This window comes from Mastomys coucha, unplaced genomic scaffold (assembly GCF_008632895.1).
Source record: "Mastomys coucha isolate ucsf_1 unplaced genomic scaffold, UCSF_Mcou_1 pScaffold9, whole genome shotgun sequence".
Taxonomy (NCBI): Eukaryota; Metazoa; Chordata; class Mammalia; order Rodentia; family Muridae; genus Mastomys; species Mastomys coucha.
Window position 1 is genome coordinate 62,501,145 of NW_022196915.1, and position 12,070 is coordinate 62,513,214.

Sequence of the window (12,070 nt, forward strand, 5' to 3'; positions counted from 1 at the left end):
GTGGTCCTCTCTTCCCTTCTGTGGGGGTTGGGAGAGCTCATCTGGATTATATAGTTGCAAGAAAAGCTGGGAAGTGTGAGCTCTGATTGGTCATATACCTAGCTCAAAGTTCCATTGTTAGAGAAGAGGAAAGACAGATACTGATAGACTTTAGTTACTAAACCTCATGGAAGATGGGAAGTCAGGGTTCACAGAGGGTGTGCAATCAAGGTTCACAGAATTAACTCTTTTTTGTGGCAACAGTTTTGAGCAGAAAGAACAGTCAGGATGAAGCAAAGACAAGCATTCTAGAAGGGAGATAAACAGCGCATAAAATACCCAAGACCAGAGGGACAAAAACAGAACTGAGGAATCTTTTTAAAAGTTAGAAATGCAAATCAATAATCTTTCCAAAGACTTGGGGCTGACTAATGAAATCCACTCCAGCATGTGCACTAACTCTAAAAAACACCAATTATTTTTTATGGCTTGGAAATCCCACTGTGGTTTATCTGGCAGCCCGGAGAAAGCTGCGCCTGGTCTGGGAAGGCCTAATTATTCTTCACATAAGACTTGGGTGAATAAGTCTTTGTGCATGTCACAGAATGAGAATTTGGCAAAGCTCTGTGTCTCCCTTGTCTCATTTAGGATCATGAGAAAACTTGAGTAAATAGCCCTGTCACTTTTGGCCTGTAATATCCTGAGAAGGACGGCTTTGAAAATCGCTTTCTATTTTTTTTTTTTTATTTTTTGCACATATTTGAGATGGACGCTTTGAAAATTGCTCACTGTTTTTCATTGAAATCAATCAATCAGGTAACGGACCCGACCTGGGATGTGGAAGCTGAGAGCAGCAGTGACTGTTGAGTCACAGAGCCTCATTGCCATATAACATACGTGAAAATCATTCTCATTACTTCATCGGCTCACCTCCAGGGAGAGCCCTGGTGAGTGTGAGTCATAGCAAACTTGAGGTCCTAGAATGTGGAGAGCCCAGTATAAAAAATTCATCAAATCTTTTGCCATTGCTTACTCTTCTCCTTTCGAATCGCACCCGGGTAATCGAACTTTAAATTTTAATGTGCATCTCTCTTTTGCATTTTCAAGGACACCAAGGAAAGATCCCTTGGCTGGCTCTAAGCATGTGCCTGACTGGTGGAGATGAAATTTTGGTGTGGGAGAAAGCAGAGGGAAAGGCTGGATGGGTTTCAGGATGGGGTCATTCAAACCCAGGGACAGGCAGCCATGTTGCTGCCAGGGATGCAGAGCTTGCATGTGAGCATCTCTAACACACTCAGAAAACAGGGCCTGGGATGTTGTATAACGGTGATGTATAGAATGGAAAAATGTCCGAAAACAGTGAGTTTCTCATGATTTGGTGACCCCCCCCAACTACAAAATTACTTTTGTTGCTACTTCATAACTGTAACTTTGTTACTGTTATGAACCAAAATGTAAATAGCTGATATGCAGGACATCTGACAGGCAACCCCCGTGAAAGAGTCCCTTCCACCCCTGAGGGGTCGTGACCTATAGGTTGAGAAACACTGACTTAAAGGGTCTGGGCTGCAGCTCAGTTGGTAGATTGCTTGCCTAACATGCGCCATGCCATAGGTTTGATTCCCAGAAAACCAAAAGCTGAGTGTGGCTGTGTTCCCTTGTAGCCCGGACATTCCTGTTACCCAGTGAGTTCAAGGCCAGTCTGAGCTAAAGGAGACAAAATAAATAAAACAAAAGTAAATAAACATAAATACATCCACACAAAACATTAGAAAAAGATCCTTCCTTATGGAGTCTTTTTTTGTTGTTGTTTTTTTTTTGTTTTTTGTTTTGTTTTTTTTTTTTTTCCGAGACAGCGTTTCTCTGTGTATCCCTGGCTGTCCTGGAACTCACTCTGTAGACCAGGCTGGCCTTGAACTCAGAAATCCACCTGTCTCTGCCTTCCAAGTGCTGGGATTAAAGGTGTGCACCACCACTGCCCGGCCCCTTATGGAGTCTTTTTAGGCACGATGCAGGGTAACCAATTAATTACATTTCAATTTTAGATCAATGACACAATATTGCATGTGATATATTTATAATTTAAAAAAATCATTGTTTCTCTAAAATTAAATGTAACTTGGTGTTCTGTATATTTAAATTTTTTCCTGGTAATCTTACCACTAAGGTAGGACAACTATGCAAGTGTCACCATAGACAGTTGGCCCTTTGTACATAATGGATGAGGAGGAGGACATGAGCTCTTCTAGGAGTGGTTGAGGAGAAGGTTTTTACCATAGATATGAGGCAGGGAACAGGCAGAGTCCAGATTGAACATGGCCAGCAGAATAGCCCAGGCCATTCAAGGAGAGAGAGTGGAGGAGAGGGAGAGAAGAGAAGAGAGATTAGAGAGGGGGCCAAGAGAGAGCTGAGAACCAAGAGAAGAAGCAAAAGAGGACCAAGAGAGTGATTTACCAAAAGGCCAAAAAGTTATACAGGAAAAAGAGAAGCTGGGGTTGGAGAGGTTTAGTGTGCGTTAAGAAGCTGAGAGGAGCCAGGACTCTGTAGCAGATGCTTGCAGGGCTGTGACGAAATCCCCTCCCCCTCTGTTTTTTGAGACAGGGTTTCTCTGTATAGCCCTACCTGTCCTGGAACTCACTTTGTAGGTCAGGCTGGCCTCGAACTCAGAAATCCACCTGCCTCTGCCTCCCAAGTGCTGGGATTAAAGGCGTGTGCCACCACTGCCCAGCTGTCCTGGATTTCTGAGACCCAACACAGAAGTTTCTTTTCTTTTTTCTTCCCTCCCTCCCTCTCTCCCTCCTCCCTTCCCTCCCTCCCTTCCTTCCTTCTTTCCCCCTTCCTCCTTTCCTGGGGAGTGTTGTTTGTTTATTTGTTTGTTTGTTTGAGACAGGGTTTCTCTGTGTAGCCCTGGCTACACAGTCCTGGAACTCTGTAGACTAGGCTGACCTAGAACTCAGAGATCCACCTGCCTCTGCCTCCCCTGAAAGCAGGGATCAAAGGTGTGAGCCACCACCTACCTACAATATACATAGGAGTTTTTATACCTACAGATTCACTCTACCTCAGACAGAAATTGCTCAAAAAAAAAAAAAAATCACATGTGTACCAAACACTTTCATTGTGGTGTCAATACTCTCTATTCAGTATGGAAATGACACGTATTTGCATGGCATTAACATCATAGTAGGTATTCTGAGTAATAAAGAGATGATTGAAGGCATCATCATGGCAGGCTATATGTTGATTATATATAAATAACACCATTTTATATAAGTACTATAAACACTAGAAGATTTAGGAAACCCCACAGGAACCAATATCTATTTGACACCAAGAGAGAATTGTAGTAAGATAACAATCTGGGCTTGGGGCAGGGAAGAGCATGCTCATCACAATAGTCATCCAACCTTTGAACTTTCTCTATTTGAGTACAGTCTGTTCCCACCACAGAGGCAGAAAGTACCAGATCCCTGCTTTCACAGACACCTTTGCACAACAGCAAGGGTACACGGGTGGATGCTCACATGCATCATGACTGTAAGCAGCAAACAGGTGCTGGAAAGAATCAAGTGCCATGCTGAGCCCATTCTGGTGTTTGGAATGGCACTGACTGTGTGGTGTTGATAGAACCTGGGTCCAGAGCCCATAACAACAGCAGAATTCCTAAGATCCTGTCATGGGCTACTCCCGGCTCCAGGACCTCAGTGCTTGGTTGGGTCCCCAGGTCCCACTATGTCCCACAACCGACTCGAGCCACCACCAGAGTTATCGCTTCTGATAGATTCCTTTGCTCTTTAATTCTGACAGAGTGAGGCACTTTTTTGTGTTTAGAACTCATAAGTGAAAAATGGAAATGCTCTCAAGTATGGAACTGTGGAGAGAAGACTGGAACCAGCTATTGAGCTGTGTCTGGCAGTATATAAACACGTGAGAGGAACTGCATCCGGCTGAACTTAATGCCACTCTGGACCATCACAGCCACCCTTCGCTGCCAGCCAGGCTTCATTCACAAGGACTGGTTTCTCTCTGTGTTCATGGGTGCCTGTGTTCTCCTAGACTTCAGGTTTGTACCATCTCGTCTTGACTAGGCAGAGGGAGTCTCTGAGGCTTAGCTGTCCAAAGCCTTCCCTGACTCCAGAGAGGTACAAAGAAAACCCAGTACTTAGATGAAGAGACAGGCATAGTGGTGGATAACGTCTGCCCTCGGGCAGAGCTCATCCAGAGACCCAGCTTCATGGAACCTGTCTTAGTTTAGGTTTCGTTGCTGTGAAGACACACCATAACCATGGCAACTCTTATAAAGGACAATATTTAATCAGGGCTGGCTTACAGGTTCAGAGGTTCAGTCCATTATCATTATGGCAGGAAGTACGACAGCCTCCAGGCAGGCATGGCGCTGGAGGAGCTGAGAGTTCTACCTCTTGTTCCAAAGGCAGCTAGGAGAAGACTGGTTCTAATGTGGTTAGGACTGGTTCTCATGTGGTCCTCCTAACCCCTCACAGTGACACACTTCCTCCAACAAGGCCACACCTCCTAATAGTGCTGCTCCCTGGGCCAAGCATATTCAAACCACCACGGGATCCAGTGAAGGTTTGTAGTCAAGAGAGTGACACTGGTTTGGATCAAGCTGGTTAGGACAGGGAGCTGTGCATCATCAGTGTCTAATGATGTCAGGGAACAAGTAGGAGAGGAAGAAAGGAACTAACCAGGTTCACAAGGACCCCAGTTTTTCATGGTCATCATGACGTTATAAAACTCGAGACCTTGACTTGGATGTAGCTCTGCAATAGGGCTCTTCCGAACATGGGTGGGCCTTGGATTTGACCCTCTGTACTGAGGGGAAAAAACTGCTGAAAATTGGAACCCTCACCCTATCCTAGGAGCGAAGCAGAGCACAAAGCGGGCTGCCTGAGCAAGGCCTGTGGATGTCTTTCACCTGCAAGGACAGTTGTAAATCACTGTGACAGTTGATACTCTCACAGCTGTTAGAGGCATGCAGCTCTGTAGAGAGGTTACTTCTGCGGCTGAGAGAGGCATGGCTTGGAGAAGGCAAAGTATGCTAGACTGAGCTCAGTTTGCTTTCTCTCTCTCCTGAGTAACGGTATGACTCAATGTCTGCCATCTGCTTTCTTCACTTTCCAGCCCTCATCTCCAATGAGGGCCCCAGCCACTCAGGGCCACTCATCTCTAGCCAGAAGGAGGACTCCTTAGTCAAGGGTGGAGCGCTGAGCTTTGGCTGTGATGTTTGTGACCGGGAGTGGGGGAGGGGGAGAAATCAATGGTTTCCTAGGTACCTCCGCTTCAAGCCCTTTGTACTTCTGTTTATGTGGCATTCTGTTTATGTGGAACTCTCTCCTCTGCTCTTGGAAAGCCCATTAGTCCCCTCAAAAGCTAGACCAAACATCACCACTGAGAAATCTCCTGAGAAGCATACTTCCTTCTATTCCCCGGTCTCTAGGCAGAAAGAACTCATCTTCTTCCCTTGACCTTTTGAAACTTCTGTGCTAGGAGGTGTGGTGTGTGATTGTGTGTGGGGGCCAGAGGATAACCTTGGGTGGTGTTCCTCAGTAATGCCATCCACTTCACTTTTCAGACAAGGTCTTTTGTTGGTCTGGAGTTTATCAAGTAGGTTAGGCCAGCTGACTGGAGAGCCCCAGGGATCTGCCTGTCTCTTCACTCGGGCTATATGCCAGAGCCAGAGACACTGTGCTCAGCTTTTTATATGGGTTTTGAAGACTGAACTCAGGTCTTTGTGCTTCACTGACAGGGCCATCCCAGGTCCTTTCCCTCATCTTTATGTATTGGTGTTCAACCTCTCTGCCTCTCTGGGCAAAGAGACTGTTCTAGTTTCCTCTTGTTGCTGTGATAAACCACAGAATCAAATCTCAATAAAATCAATTTATTTGCTTTATACTTCTGGGTTAAGCAGCAACAAGAAGCACAATCATAGGCTCACACACTCCAGCTCGTGCTCAGCTAGCTTCCTTACACAGCTCAGGACCAACTGCGTAGGGAATGATACTGCCCACAGTGAGCTTGCTTAGGGAATGATACTGCCCACAGTGAGCTGGTGTCTCCTCCATGACTTAGCAATCAAGAAAATCTGTTACGGCCATCTACACAGGCCAATCTTATCTCTGCAAATACTCATCTGAAACTCTCTTCTAAAGTAACTATGAGCTGTGTCACCCTGATGTAGTGGCTGAGCCGGAGACACTGGAGTAGTTAGTTCATCTTACTGGGTAGTATTTGTAGTGAGCCAGGGACATTGTCACTCAGAAGAAGTGCACAGTGGTAAACAGTAGACTTGGAAGACATGGCTGAGGCTCAAGTTGTCTCCCTTCCATTGTGTAGTGTGTAGCCTTGGGAGGTTTACCCAAAGGTGATGACCTTTTGTTTCCTGGACATACTGGAGACAAAAATAATCCTTACTGGGTTGTTGTGAGAATTCTTAGGGCATGGCCTGGTGTAGAGTAAGCCCTATGGGACAAGTGTGGTTGCTGCTCCCTCCCCCTTCCCATTCTCTGTTTCTTCCTTCAACCCTGAAACAAATGTCTGATGAAAGCAACTTAAGGAGGGAATGTTTCATTTTGGCCAGAACTTTGAGGGTAGAGTCCCTCACAGTGGGGGAAGGCGCTGCAGCAGGGACAACTGCTCACATTGCATGTGGGCATGAAGCAGAGACAGGTTAATGCTGATGCCCAGCTTTCTGGTCAGTCTGGATTCTGTCCCAATAGACTGATACTATCCACAGGGTGGGTCTTCTCACCTAATTAACCTAATCCTGAACCTCCCTCACAGATGTGCCCAGAGGTTTGTTTCCATGGTAACTCTAAATCCTATCAATCTGAGTCAAGAGGGTTACAGTGGCATGCCTGAAGGTTTGACCAAGTGTTGAATGAAAGGGGAGAAAGGGCTGAGGGCAGGGCAGGGCAGGGCAGGGGACTGAGGTCCAGATATGGGTGAGCTTTCGAGAGGGTCAGTAACCTGCCTCAGGTAGCACATTGATACGTGGTGGTCACAAGTGTTTTGACTCTGTACTCTGCCTTTTTATCCCACTACGACACAAGGCTCACCCAGACTGCCCTCCTGGTCTTTGAAGCTGCAGCAGGGATACAAGCGTTGTGATGCCCAAGGAAAAGGGAAGGGTCGTGTAGAAGGATCTCACTTTATAACACTCAGGGTTGACAGGGGAAGCGTGATGCTTCCTCCACCAAATGGGCAAAAGGTAGCTGTGGGTGCAGCTCCATGGTATAAGACGAGTCTGCCACGTGCAAAGCCCAGGGTTCAACGTGTTCACACACACTGCTGAGCACCAACAAAAACAGATCAGAAAACCAAGGAAAGCCTTGTCCACAGGGTATCTCACTTACTGGAAGAACAAATCCAAATTCTGTCATTCTGGGAACAAACCCTTTTGCTAAGCGAATAGTTTTCTGAAAGACCCACCTCAGCACTGACCCTGGTGAGATAGTCTTTTCCATCTGCATGGGTGTGGAGTGTTCAGCAAGATGAAGTGATCAGCTTGTGTCTGCTGGATTAATAATGAACGGCAAAGTGCTGTTTAGCGTGACGGTAAGAAGGCAGGGCAGAAAGACTGCAGGATCTCGTAGAAATTGGTGTACTGGTGGGGATGGCATCAGTTGGTAAGCTGCTTGCCTAGCTTGGACAAAGCCCCGAGTTTGATCACCAGCACTGAATAAACTGGGTGTGGCTGCCTACAACTGTAATTCCAGGAGCTAGAAGCAGGAGACTCAGGAGTTAGAGGCCATCCTTGGCTGTGTAGTGAGATAGTGATTTGCAGGCCAGCCTGGGTGGGATGCAGGACAACTTGTCTAATACAAAAACAAAAATCCAGCTAGTACGTGGGAGGCAGAGGTAGGGAGATATCTTGGAGTTCCAGGCCAGGCTGGCCTACATCGTGAGTTCCAAGCCAGACAAAGATGCATAGTGAGACCCTTGTTTCAATAAAATAAAATAAAATAAAATAAAATAAAACAATTGCTATAGCAAAAGTGGGCGTGGTGGCATACATCGGCAATTCAGTCTCAGGAGGCATCAGCAATAGGATTGGGAGCTCGGGGAGATCCTTGGCTACTTAGCAAGTTCAAAGCCAGGCTAGGTACAAGAGAATCTCAAAGAATTGAAAGAAAGAATAAAAGAAAGCAATTAGTGGAACAGAGGAGGATCTGTGAAAGGCTTTATTTCCTAACATTTTTAAGTATTGGCAACATTCAGACAGTACTTATAATATGCGCCTATATAGCCCTGACATGAACAATTGGTATCACTTGACCATCTTAAGCAGGGCTATCTGTCCTTAAAGCATCCAGAGCCCACCAGATTCTAGATGGTAATGGACCAGCTGGTTTAAATGGGTCTCCATGGTTACATTCATGCTCCTGTTTCCATGGTTACGTTTCCTGGTTTCTCGCCGGAGTTAGATATATATTTGAAATTTAAAAGGAATTTTTTTTCTTTCTTGCCTGCCTACACAGATATGTAAGGTCCAAAGGTCTAGGATGAAAGTTTTAGTGACCTCTTGGGAGGAAAGGGGGAGATGGTAATAATGTTTGTGACAGCAGATTCTACCAAGAATGAGAGCAGACTCAATGGGGAGCAATACTGTAGGTGGATTGATAACTCAGTATTATGAACCTGGGTATTTTGCTAAACAAGAGGCAAAAGCTGTCTTGGGTGAGGGGTCAATATATTACTGTTCAGATGTGTGGTCCTGGGACTGGGCTGGGATGTTGCCCAGCGCTGGACTCAGATTAGATCACCTTCAAAGTCATTTTCCATCTCTGTGCTGAACTGCGTGGCTGCCTGCTTGCACTCATTTCTCCCGTCATCTCCATTTCAAATCATCTCTCTGGGCTCACTCAAGCAAGCATCTGTTTGGAGGTACCAGTCCAGGTGTAGATTCAAAGTTGGGTTTGTCTTTTCTTGGAATAGACCGATAGCCTACGTGGAATCCAAGAGCCCCCTTGTGGTAACTCTTTCAGCTTTCCCTCATCTTGGCAAAGGTCTGAAAACATGCAGGACTCGCTCGGGAAAAGAGTCTTTCTCCAGGGTCCTTCCCCGCCTTTTTCCTTCCTAGAACTTCACTGAATTTTTTTTTTTTTTTTAATGTATCATCCTGTCCCTAGTAAGAGTGACAGCTTTCCTCAAACCAGCCTGGTGGGACCCAGACACCAGCCAGAGCTAAAATGCCCCCCCCCCGACCCCCGCCACTTCAGGCAGTTAGGTTGTTCAGGGATGGGTGGGCAGCTGACCCAAGCGGAGCTCCAGTCTTCCTTGGGAATTAGTATTAATATTATGAGGAGATTAGACCTTTTCATTTCGGAACAGGGCTGCGAAACTAAACATTCTGGCCTGGAGCTGGGGAGGGGAATATTTTGTTTGCTCTGTCTTCAAGGAAGGAATGTTCCACAGACCTTCTAAAGTGGTACAGCTAGAGCCGAACACCTCAGGATCAATTCATCTGTCTCAGCTTGTAGAATCTCACACTGCTTGCTTTCAGAAAGGCACACCTTTGTCTCTTGTCTTCTGTTCACCCTTTTAAATGTGTGTTGGGTAGCTATGTAGGTCAACCCCAGGAGATGTATTTGGGTCTCCTATGGCTGGCATCTAACCCTCTTGAACCCAGTTTTGAAATGCCCTTGGGGTCTGTTTCTATAGGCATTGTTACTGCCAAGCAGGCACTGGGGGTCCAGCTCAAAGACCATGGGAGGCTAGAATGGGAGGTGTGTGGAGGAGGTGCTGACTGCCCGACACAGATCTACCATGCTTTCCAAGGACTCTGTCAGGCACCCGGACTTCATCTGAGCCCTCTGTTTTGAGGAGAGGGGTGCTATGGACCATTACTGCAGGGCAGGTTTTGAGGTTCTGATGCGGTCTTTTTTTTTTTTTTTTTTTTTTTTTTGGTGTTTTCGAGACAGGGTTTCTCTGTGTAGCCCTGGCTGTCCTGGAACTCACTTTGTAGACCAGGCTGGCCTCGAACTCAGGAATCTGCCTGCCTCTGCCTCCTAAGTGCTGGGATTAAAGGCATGTGCCACCGTCACCCATCTCTGATGTAGTCTTCTAACAGAAGGAGCCAGAGTGGAGGGAAAACTGAGGGCCAGGTGTATTCTTAGGATTTCCCAGATGAAAGAACAAGAGAGGCCAGTCTTCTCAGTGTGACAGACAGAAAGATGCAAAGCTCAGAGTTAATGGCTCAGTTTCCTTCGAAGCAGAGAAGGTCAGCTGACAGGGAGTAAACCAATGGCCACCCAGAAGGATGCAGACTTAGGCTAAAGGGGGCTCTATACACCCAGCTACATTCTTGCCCTCCTCAGCTCTGGGCTCACACCCGCTCTGCAGCCTCTGACCCAAACCAGAGTTCTCCAACAGCCTCCTCTCATTTAACTTTGGCATCCTGCTCCTTGCTACCTACCAAAAGCATTGACCTATAGATACAAAGCTAGAAAAGAGAGAGGTAAACAGAAAGAACGGGAGCTTCAAGAAGCGACTAATGTCCCAAGCACACTGTAGTGAGCTGATTTAGCCTCCAAAAATTTAGGCTCACTGAAATGCTTAATGGCAGCTGTTTTCGAGGACTGATCAGGGCACGGCAGGGAAGCAGGTTTGGTTTTATATTAACATTAATAAGCTCTTATGAAACTACATTTTCATAAGTCTTTATCAACTAACACTTTAGGGACTTCTTTTGTGAGGGATTTTGTAGGTGTTTGTGGATACAGGTAGATATGGCCATGTGTCCGTGTGTGGATGTGTGTTTGTGTGTAGTGTGTGTGCATATTATGCATGCTCACATGAATGTGGATACAGGTGGATGCTTATGTGTGTGTATGTGTGTGCACGCGCGCGTGTTTCTTAATTACAGTCTATCTTACATATTGAGGAGGCAAGGTCTTTCACTTGAATTGAGACTTCACTGATTAGTCTAGGTAGCTGGCTTGCTTCAGGGTGGCTTGCCTCTAGAGTGCTGGGGTTACAACTGGGTCATCTATGTCCATACAGGGTTTCTGTAGGTGCTAGGACCTGAACTGGGTGTCCATGGTGGCCCAACTGTAACCCCAGCGCTTTAGGGGCAGAGATGGGATCCCAGAAGCAAGCTGGAGTGTCTTGGAATCCAGTCAAACTGCTTGTGTAATGAGGACTGTGCTAATGCAATGACTGGTTGCATCTGTAGATGCTTGTCTCACCTCCACAGCCACCTGCAGAGCAGGACCATTTTTTTTTTTTTTATATTGCTACCATTCTGGGCTAGAAGCAACACTGCTTTTCATCCTACTGCTTCCTTTGAGCACAAGATATTCATCCTCTTAAGAATGTGCATGAGTATAAATATACACATGTATATATGCGCATGCACACACACACACACACACACACACACACACACACACACGATGGAGTGTGTTTTGAGACAGGGTTTCTCTGTGTAGCCCTGGCTGTTCTGGAACTCACTCTATAGACCAGGCTGGCTTTGAACTCAGAGATCTACCTGCCTCTGCCTCCTGAGTACTGAGATTTAAAGGCATATGCTATGCTACCACTGTGTAGCTTTATTTTTCAATATGATGCTTATTAGATTTTTTCACACATATTGAAAATTAAGTAGTGTGTGGGGCTGCTTTGTGCCACTGTGCATATGGAGGTCCAATGACAAATTTTGGAGTTGGTCTTCTTCCATCTTATGGATTCTGGGTATCAAATTGAGGCCATGAGACTTGGGCAGCGGGTCCTTTTTACCTGCAGAGTCATTTTGATGGCCCCAGAGCAGATTTTTTTTTTTTTTGGCATTGAATGTTCTGAGTCTCCCCCCAAATTTCCCCTTAATTGTAGAAGAAAGTCTTAGAATATCAAGCCACCCTTGGTGTCTAGGTTGTTTGCAGCCAGAGCAAGTTGGGAAAGTATCCTTGGTCAAGTTTGCTCAGCACAGATATATATATGTATCTCTGTTTGCTTTTCTTTGTTTTATCCTGGCAGGAATGGGAGGGCCATCCTAGTGTTCAGCACATCCTGGAGGGAGGGCCATCCTAGTGTTCAGCGCATCCTGGAGGGAGGGCCATCCTAGTGTTCAGCG

General features: G+C 46.1%; 1 long non-coding RNA gene across 1 annotated transcript in view; it reads left to right on the forward strand.

Moving 5' to 3' along the window:
• Positions 1–3,642: 3,642 nt before the first annotated feature.
• The window catches only part of LOC116084282, a 23,029-nt gene continuing 14,601 nt past the window's right edge, over positions 3,643–12,070 (forward strand). The window contains exon 1 of the long non-coding RNA XR_004116063.1: positions 3,643–4,042. This is a non-coding gene — a long non-coding RNA (uncharacterized LOC116084282). The remainder of the gene's footprint in view (positions 4,043–12,070) is intronic.